This window comes from Protomyctophum parallelum (assembly GCF_964188405.1).
Source record: "Protomyctophum parallelum genome assembly, chromosome: 7".
NCBI classification, from domain to species: Eukaryota; Metazoa; Chordata; class Actinopteri; order Myctophiformes; family Myctophidae; genus Protomyctophum; species Protomyctophum parallelum.
This window is the reverse complement of record NC_139705.1, coordinates 48,768,281-48,777,977: the sequence shown is the minus strand read 5'-3', so window position 1 is coordinate 48,777,977 and position 9,697 is coordinate 48,768,281.

Genomic DNA, 9,697 nt, shown 5'->3' with positions numbered 1-9,697 from the left:
CTCTCTCTCAGCTAGTGAGGGGGTCCCTGCTTCATCTCTCTCTCAGCTAGTGAGGGGGTCCCTGCTTCATCTCTCTCTCAGCTAGTGAGGGGGTCCCTGCTTCATCTCTCTCTCAGCTAGTGAGGGGGTCCCTGCTTCATCTCTCTCTCAGCTAGTGAGGGGGTCCCTGCTTCATCTCTCTCTCAGCTAGGCGCTCCATTGCCTGAACAACGTTGAAGACCCCTGCCCTCCTAGACTGATTGTGTAGTTTGTTTTCCGTCCAGGTTAAAAACTATACAGCAGGGTAAAGATATGCTTTGATTATCTGCAGCTGTGTCGTGCATGTTTTTAATCTGAACTGGAAAACGAGTCGCCTATAGGGTTTCGTGGCCCTTTAATCACCACTACTGACACACCGCAAACAAGTAGAAGAATGTGGTTGTGCTGATCAGCTGCTTCTAGTCAGTGGTGGTGGAAGAGCACCGTTGAATAAGTGCAAACGAATACACTGTCACTACTGTCACTGCTACACATTTACTGTTATCAGTGGGTCTCAATGTGGGCTCCTTGAGGAGGGGGTTCCAGGGGGTCCCATCAAAATGATTAATATTTATTAGGAACCAAATGGACCCTTATACGGGTTAGTATCTCTGAGAGTCTGTTAAACGGACATTGGGGATTTTGCAGTAGGCTATAGATTGGGCTTTTTGTGTTCCTTTTGTACACTATATATACATTCAGTTCCAAACTATCATTCATTTACTGTTGGTCCCCCTCAAGGACCTCTGGGGGTCCCCCTCAAGGACCTCTGGGGGTCCCCCTCAAGGACCTCTGGGGGTCCCCCTCAAGGACCTCTGGGGGTGCCTGGACTTCACGTTGAGAACCACTGCACTATAAACCCACGACCACAATACGCTGTCGGTGACTCTGTGAATACCAAACTTTATCGATGGCTGCTGCATGGACCTTGAAACATGTTCACGTTGTTTTACTAGAAACACAATTACAATCTTTGCTCTGACATCACAAATGTTAAGGTACTCTTTTACTTTGTAGTGGTATTATGATTATTATTAATATTTTTCGCTGTTGCATCCACCCTGCTGAGGCCAGTTCTGTTGCATGTCTTTGCACCCATGTTTTTATTTTTTTTAATCAATTTTTGTAAAGAAAAACAATCACCAGTTACCTGGGTATGGGTGGCGAGCATGGCTAAAACGCTATCTATTCTCAAACAGCACCCATGTATAGTTCATGGACCAATTTGTATTGGTCGCAAGTAAATACCCCCTTTTTTGTGTCTTCCATTTTCTAAAGAATATATATTCAAAAGATTTAGAATTTTCATAATTTAAATGAACTCTAACATTTCTCAAAAGTTTTTCGAAAATTAAGTTCAATAAATCTAATAAATTCCATAAGTTTAAGAAGTAGTGAAAATAGCAGCTCTTTTGCGCCGCGTTTGTGAGCTTGTAGATCTGCTATTTTCACGGTCCCGGGAAAACGTCTCATTTCTCCTTTGGGTCTTGGGCTAAATGGTTTGGGAAACACTGGCACTGATATAGAAACACATGGTACTAGCTATAGCCTATGGCAGTTGGTACTAGCTATGACAGTATAGGATATAGAAACACTGGTATACTAGCTATAGCCTATGGCAGTTGGTACTAGCTATGACAGTATATAGAAACACATGGTACTAGCTATAGCCTATGGCAGTTGGTACTAGCTATGACAGTATATAGAAACACATGGTACTAGCTATAGCCTATGGCAGTTGGTACTAGCTATGACAGTATAGGATATAGAAACACATGGTATAGCCTATGGCAGTTGGTACTAGCTATGACAGTATATAGAAACACATGGTACTAGCTATAGCAAATGGCAGTTGGTACTAGCTATGACAGTATATAGAAACACTGGTACTAGCTATAGCCTATGGCAGTTGGTACTAGCTATAGTGAAGGATAGTGCAGTATAGTGAAGGATATAGAAACACTGGTACTACAGTAGCTATGACAGTACAGTGAAGGATATAGAAACACTGGTACTAGCTAGTACAGTAAGTTTATAGGAGATTATGAAGGACACTACTATACCTATAGGGTACTTTAGTAGGCTACTTTATTATACGGCTTGGTTGAATTTGGGGTCAATGTATTTATTTATTAAGTGGCCGTTTAATAAGCGAGATAATAAACGGGTTGGCGCTCAATATCGAGAAATAAAATCCCTTCAGGGTGATTACCGTAAATTGATTTTATTTCTCGATAATGACTGCCTACCCATTTATTATCCCTTACCTGTTGCGTAGGCATGTAACGATTCACTCAACTCACATACGATTCGAATCGCAATACTAGGTTCACAATAGATTTCTCACGATTTTTTAAACAGACAATTGACCGAAAAATCTTTTTATTATTATTATTATTTCTCTTACACAAATCCAGTAGCCTATTTTCTTTCTCTTTTAATTTCTTCTCTTACTTTTCAATACAGTAGCAAATTACAGATTTTTTAATCAATTATCTTACAAAGATCCTGTATTTTCTTCTTTCTCTATTTTACTGCTGTTTGCATCACGATTCAAAATGCAATTTAATTTAAATTGTCCCCGGTTTGAATCGATTTACGATACATTGTTACTAGGGATGTCCCGATACACTTTTTTTGTTTCCGATCCCGATACGACAATTTCTGTGTAAAACAATCTTATTTTGATGTTCACTGAACGGGAATAGTGTTTATAGCCATCTAGCTATATATCTCGTGTTGTGTTTATGACAGACTACTCACTCAAATGTGCACATGCCCCAACATTTTATTTACTTGCCATAGTGTACCCCTGTGTACCCTTACCCCTGTGTCGGATCGGTGGTTAGACTGGCATATTTGCCGATACCGATAGGACCCAATATGATCCTATCATATATGAAATAAGGGCCGATACGATACTTTTCCGATACCGATCGGGACATCTCTAATTGTTACATGCCTGTTGCGCCTCTAGAAGACTATTTGACTTTGGCTAGCTAGTGCTACATATAGGATAAGATCAACGTTATTGACGTTCTGGTGGTTGTACTGTACATTGTAAAATGCTAAACAAATAGAAAGAAAGGAAACAAGTACAGATGTTGTATGGTCAATTTTGGAACTAGTCACAATTGACTGTTTTGTCATTTTTGAGTGAATAACTACTGTATGCTGACATAGTCCAGACAGTGTGTCTATCCAAAGTCAAACATATATACATTGATAGTTTGGTCTCGCATAAATATTTACTGTAGGCTACATCCAAGTATGATGTAATCTTTTCTTTATATTAACATGCATTACATTCACATTAATAAAAGACAGGGACAACATTCACACAAAACCAGTGTCTTTAAACACCCCACAAAACCCACAACACTTCAGGTACACACACCACACGACACATACAAGATGTTTCAATATATCTATCTCAATATATTTTGTTTTGTTTGTTTGTTTTATAGCACTGCCTAAATGAATGAAGATTTGATTATTTGCTGGGTTTTTTTTGTTTTTTTTCACTGAACGCTGCCCTGCAAACCAAAGCGCATCAATACAGGTTTCATCTGAAGTATTGTTGGTATACAGATGTGGAGCACGTTCTCATTTAATAACATGATATGATCAAATATTGATGGTCAGGGTCTGTGACTGTGACCTGACAGCTGTCAATCAACGAAGAAACAGTTGAAAGGCCAGTACAGTGCAGCTTCCAGTTATGTCCTGTTCCACTTAATTTTAACAACTTACGCAACCATGCACGGAAACATAAAGGTTCGTTAAGGCTATATGTGGTTCCACGAAAGAACCATCCCCTAAAGAACCATTATATTTAGTGAATGGCTCTTCATTTGCCTCATAGAACCTTTTATTTGGCAAACCAGGAACCATTTTGGTCACCCTGTAACTAACCACTTAGCGTGGCCCTATTCAGGTGTGAACAGTCGTTGGAAATAGCTAGCCTATACAAGCTCACAACGTGTCACATTGTGAGTCTGTAGACTTTTGACAAAGACATTTATACACCAAGTATACACCCCTGCACGGGGAACACGGGTCGGTAGGCCTATTTTAAGACTTATTTATATTGGTCTTCTATTAGCCTGGTTAATAAACCAGACCGAATCAGCCGTTGGCAAAAATAAATTCTATGGCATCAGAACCAGTTTCGGTTCCAGTTGCCAACTTTGTTTGTTCACGTGAACATGCACTGAAAATGTCCATTTGTGACTGAATGAGTTTTAACTGTAATTATAATAAATTGCAGATTTTGTAGTGCTTCTAAAAACCCTTAAAACCTTCCTTTGGAGAGAATCTGAGAATAGACCTGCAATTGGGAAAACAGTGAAACTCTGCCCTCTTGTGGTGCTCAGTTTGAATAACCAGTAGGATGACGTGATTATGTTAAATCTGACGTCACAACAAGCTGCCGTTTGTTGTCATTTGATTCACAGTAATATACAGTATGCAGGGTATTTTGTATAAAGTTTATTGCTTTAACATTATTATATTTTAACTTAACTATTGCTATACTATTATATTATTATTATTATTATTATTATTATTATTATTATTAATACTTGACACCAACCACCAATTGTAATTAAGCTGTGTGGGTATGTTGTATAGTAAAAATGGGAGAGTACTATATAAATATATGAATAAACTCACTGACTACACTGATAACTGATGTGTGTGCTGTGTCTCCTACTGACTACACTGATAACTGATGTGTGTGTGTGCTGTGTCTCCTACTGACTACACTGATAACTGATGTGTGTGTGTGCTGTGTCTCCTACTGACTACACTGATAACTGATGTGTGTGTGTGTGTGTGTGTGTGTGTGTGTGTGTGTGTGTGCTGTGTCTCCTACTGACTACACTGATAACTGATGTGTTTGTACGTGTGCTGTGTCACCTACTGACTACACTGATAACTGATGTGTGTGTGTGCTGTGTCTCCTACTGACTACACTGATAACTGATGTGTGTGTGCTGTGTCTCCTACTGACTACACTGATAACTGATGTGTGTGTGTGTGTGTGTGTGTGTGTGTGTGTGTGTGTGTGTGTGCTGTGTCTCCTACTGACTACACTGATAACTGATGTGTGTGTGTGCTGTGTCTCCTACTGACTACACTGATAACTGATGTGTGTGTGCTGTGTCTCCTACTGACTACACTGATAACTGATGTGTGTGTGTGTGTGTGCTGTGTCTCCTACTGACTACACTGATAACTGATGTGTGTGTGTGCTGTGTCTCCTACTGACTACACTGATAACTGATGTGTGTGTGTGCTGTGTCTCCTACTGACTACACTGATAACTGATGTGTGTGTGCTGTTTCTGGAGAATTTCCTCCACAATTCATTTAGCATATCCCTCACCCATTCTTGAGATAAGGGACAAAACTTTTTTCAAACTGGATTTTTTTTTTTTTTAAGATACATTCAAATCAAATGGATGTATTTGTAGACACAGGTCTCAACTACCAATATTGAGAAGGAACAGGTTTTTCGCATAACATTTCTTTCTAAAATGGGACATTTATGCACTTAATACCCGATTCATGTCAACTCCGTCAGACACACTAAAATACCTTTTAATTGAATTTGATAATTTCAACAATAATATAAAGTCCTCAGTTCTCTTATAATGGCTTTCAGTAATCAAGTTAAGTAATACAATTATTTTAATATTGTTTTTTTCCAATATCACACTATTATGAAATATCCAATTTCTCAAATCCGTCATTTCAACCTCTATTTTCAATATTATAACATGAAAACCATGTAAAAAAATAATAATAATCATCATTACGTATCATTTCAGTTGGTGTTATATATAAAATATTTAACATCACATATTCTATTTCTTTGGAAATTAACAAAAACATCACGGGACGAACATCTGACGGAGTTGACGAACATCTGACGGAGTTGACAAGTTTAACTGATTTAGGTTCTAGATCACCTAGGATCTTGATTCTGGTGACTAATCCCACATTTTCAAGGATGAGGAATACAGTGGTACTATTTATATTGGCCCTGTGACCATGGCAGCCATTTTCAAAATGGCAGCCACCTGCTGTTATCTTACAATAACTCAAGTTCTACACCACCTAGGATCTTGATTCTGATGACTAATCCTACATTTTCAATGAGGAGGAATACAGTTTTATCTATTTAGATTTATCCCGTGACAATGGCAGCCATTTAAAAAAATGGTGGACCTGCTATTATTTTACCAATTTAGTCAGGGAATAGGCCTATTATCAGAATAATGTCAAATCTGTGAATACATTTCTTACCAAGAATTTTTTCACCAATGTGTTTGTAAAGGTGTCTACTAACATATCCCACATTGGTTTCTATTGAACCACCCTAGAGGCATTTTTGACAGCTGCTGAAAGTTGGGTACCATACCAAGTGGCTATGGCAAAACTAGGGAGTCTATGGCCAAACTAGGGGTCAAACCCCTTGGGCTAAATTCGGCCATATATCCACTTGCCCAAATGTGCTGACCTCATTTTGTGATGATGGCTATGGCCGTTTTCAGCCCAAGGAGTGTTCTTCGTGCATAGCTAATGCTTGGAATGCATTCAGAATCATGAAAACTCCCTAGTTTGACATGTCACATGCTACTTAAAGCATAATGAACATTTTGCCTTATATAGGTTGTTGATGGTACCCCAACTTTCAGCAGCTGTCAAAAGGTCCCCTAGGGTGGTTGAATATAAAGCAATGTGGGATATGTTAGTAGACACCCTTCCAAACACATTGGTGAAGAAAATTCTTGATAAGGAATTTATTACCAGATTGTATTAATATCCCCTGACTAAATAACTCATCTTCTAGACCACCTAGACCCGACTTCACAAACAGAGACCCGATTGACACCTAAACAACAAGTTTGGACAGCCCCACCAATTAGTGTTACGGAAAATAGCAAGTGTCTACCCTAGGCCCAGAGGGAGACACAGAACTTAGATGCGGCTCACATGTTGCACGACTCCTCAACAAGCTGCCACCAGGGATGAGAGCTGAATTCTGCCGCACAATGCTCTGCGGCCCAGGAGCAACCAACACCCTGTTGGAGTTCTCTGAGTGGTTGAAGCATGAGTCCTAGCCATATAGCCTGTGCAAAGGCAAACACCTTGAAGACCTGCTTGAGGTGAACAGTGAGCAGTGAACAGTGAGCGAAAGACTGAAGACAGACGATCTGCCTTCAGGACTATCAGGCAGGATGTGCAGACACTGAAGGCATCAGTGTCGTTCTGTGTCCCCAGCATGTCAACCAAAGCAATGTTACCAAATCAAAGGAGCCTTCACCTCAAGTCACCTGGGGCTGGGTGAGCAATCGTATCCTGTATCTAGCCTCACAACTAAATACAGACACTTGGCCAGACTGCCGTTTGAAAGGGTCAAACCCTTCATCCTGATTGGGGAAGACCACCCCACCTAATCACACCAACCAAACAAGTGAGGTTGGGGCCTCCAGGTGGGCCAGTAGCCATCTGCACAAGACTGGGCTGGACCCTGCAGGAAAGCAATCTCCAGCCAAGACAATGTAAGTTGACTATAACAGAGCCCCAGAACACAGAGCTCATGAGAAGGATGGAGAAACACTGGCAGGAGGCCACCAAGATACAACGCCACACTGCAGTGGCCAGTGAAGTCAAACTGTGCGTCTGTACCTGAAAGAGACAAGTCAAAGGCCAGAAAGCCCACCTCCTTTTAATGTCCTGTCAGTAGCAACTCAACCTGCACCTGAAATAAGCCCTGACCCCTCCCAGAGAAAGTTCATCCTTGAAAATGTAATGATTAGTCGCCAGAATCAAGATCCTTGGTGGTCTAAAACTTGAGTTATTGGTAAAATAACAGCAGGTTGGTGGTCACTTTGAAAAACAATGGCTGCCATGGTCACAGGACAAATCTAAATAGTACCACTGTATTCCTCATCTTTTAAAATGTATTATTAGTCGGCAGAATCAAGATCCTATGTGGTCTAAAACTTGAGTTATTGTAAAATAACAGCAGGTGGCGGCCATTTTGAAAAACAATGGCTGCCATGGTCACAGGACAAATCTAAATAGTACCAATGTATTCCTCATCTTTTAAAATGTAGTCTTAGTCACCAGAATCAAGATCCTAGGTGGTGTAGAACTTGAGTTATTGTAAAATAACATCAGGTGGCGGCAATTTTGGAAAATGGCTGCCATGGTCACCACGAGACAAATCTGTGATGGCCCTATAGCCAAAAATGTTCCTTAAGGCATGCTCTAACTGTGTGCCAAATTAGAATACGTCCCATTATTCAAAAACTATAATTTTATTGTTTTAGGAACACTTTTGTCAACTCCGTCAGATACATGTCAACTCCGTCAGACACAAAACCTGACGGAGTTGACGTCTGACGGAGTTGACAAAATGTCATTTGTTTTCATCTTAACCCTCTGTAGTACAATGTAGCCATTTTGTTTTTGCTTCATTTGTTAGCTAAACCTAACCCTAAACTTTTATAATAAACATTATTTTGGAATTCTTAACAAAGATCATAATAATGTCCTGACGGAGTTGACATGTAAAAGCTGTGACCACCCTGATATCAACATTGTTTGTTTAAAATATCAAACAATTGAATGCTTTTCAGACCAGGTGCTCCACAGTTGCAACAAATACAAACGGGACTTGGAAAAGGAGTCTTCAGGCTAAATCTGTCGACAATATTTTCTGATTAATTTAAGACTTTTAAAAAACCTGACGGAGTTGACGGGAGACGTGGGACACACATTTGATATGAGATATCTAATGGAAAATATAAATTAAATTTATTGTGTATATTGTTTGCTATGTTGTTGACAATCTACTTTAATTTAGTATGTATATTTATGTGATTGTGACAGTATTAGACACTTTTTTAGCAGTTTGAAATTATGACCACTTGCTGGGGACAGGCTAAATACAGGCGTTTTTGGGTACAGTGCCTGCTTTTAACTAATTCAGATGGCATATGAAAACAATTATAATGAAATTAATGGCATAATAATACACAACTGTATTACATTTAACTTTGCAAGTGCTTTTATTTTTATTAAATTAATTTATTTTTAACAATAATAAGGCTCTTATGTGTGGGACATGTTTTTTCCACTTTTGTCCCTCATCTCAAGAATGAGTGCCCTGCAAGACCAGGATATATTCCTACTTGCAAAAAAGAGATTTCAACCTTATATTACTACTACTTGTACTACTAAGGACTTTGTTTTTAAATAAATTAATATGCAAATGTTATGCACATTTATAATAATTATCAAAATAATAATAATAAATTAATAATTTCCATTTGGAGAAATGTTTTTCACAATAATAAATGTACGTGTTCTAGACATTCTAATGATCACAAATATTACAGACATTTTACTTACTTTTATCAGGGTTAAAGGTTAAAGGTCAAAGGTGAAAAAAGTCCAGAGATTTTTAATGACCAATGGCATTGCAAGACTAAACAATGAACATCAATGTTTGAAAAATGCTTATACGTGATTTTCTGCCTGGATCTTTGAGCGATTTGTGTGAAACGTTTTCTACAAACAATCTATGCATGTGCACACACTCTCCCTGGATGCCAACGACGAACCTTTACCCCAGTTTTTATAGCTCCACCATGAGGCAGATT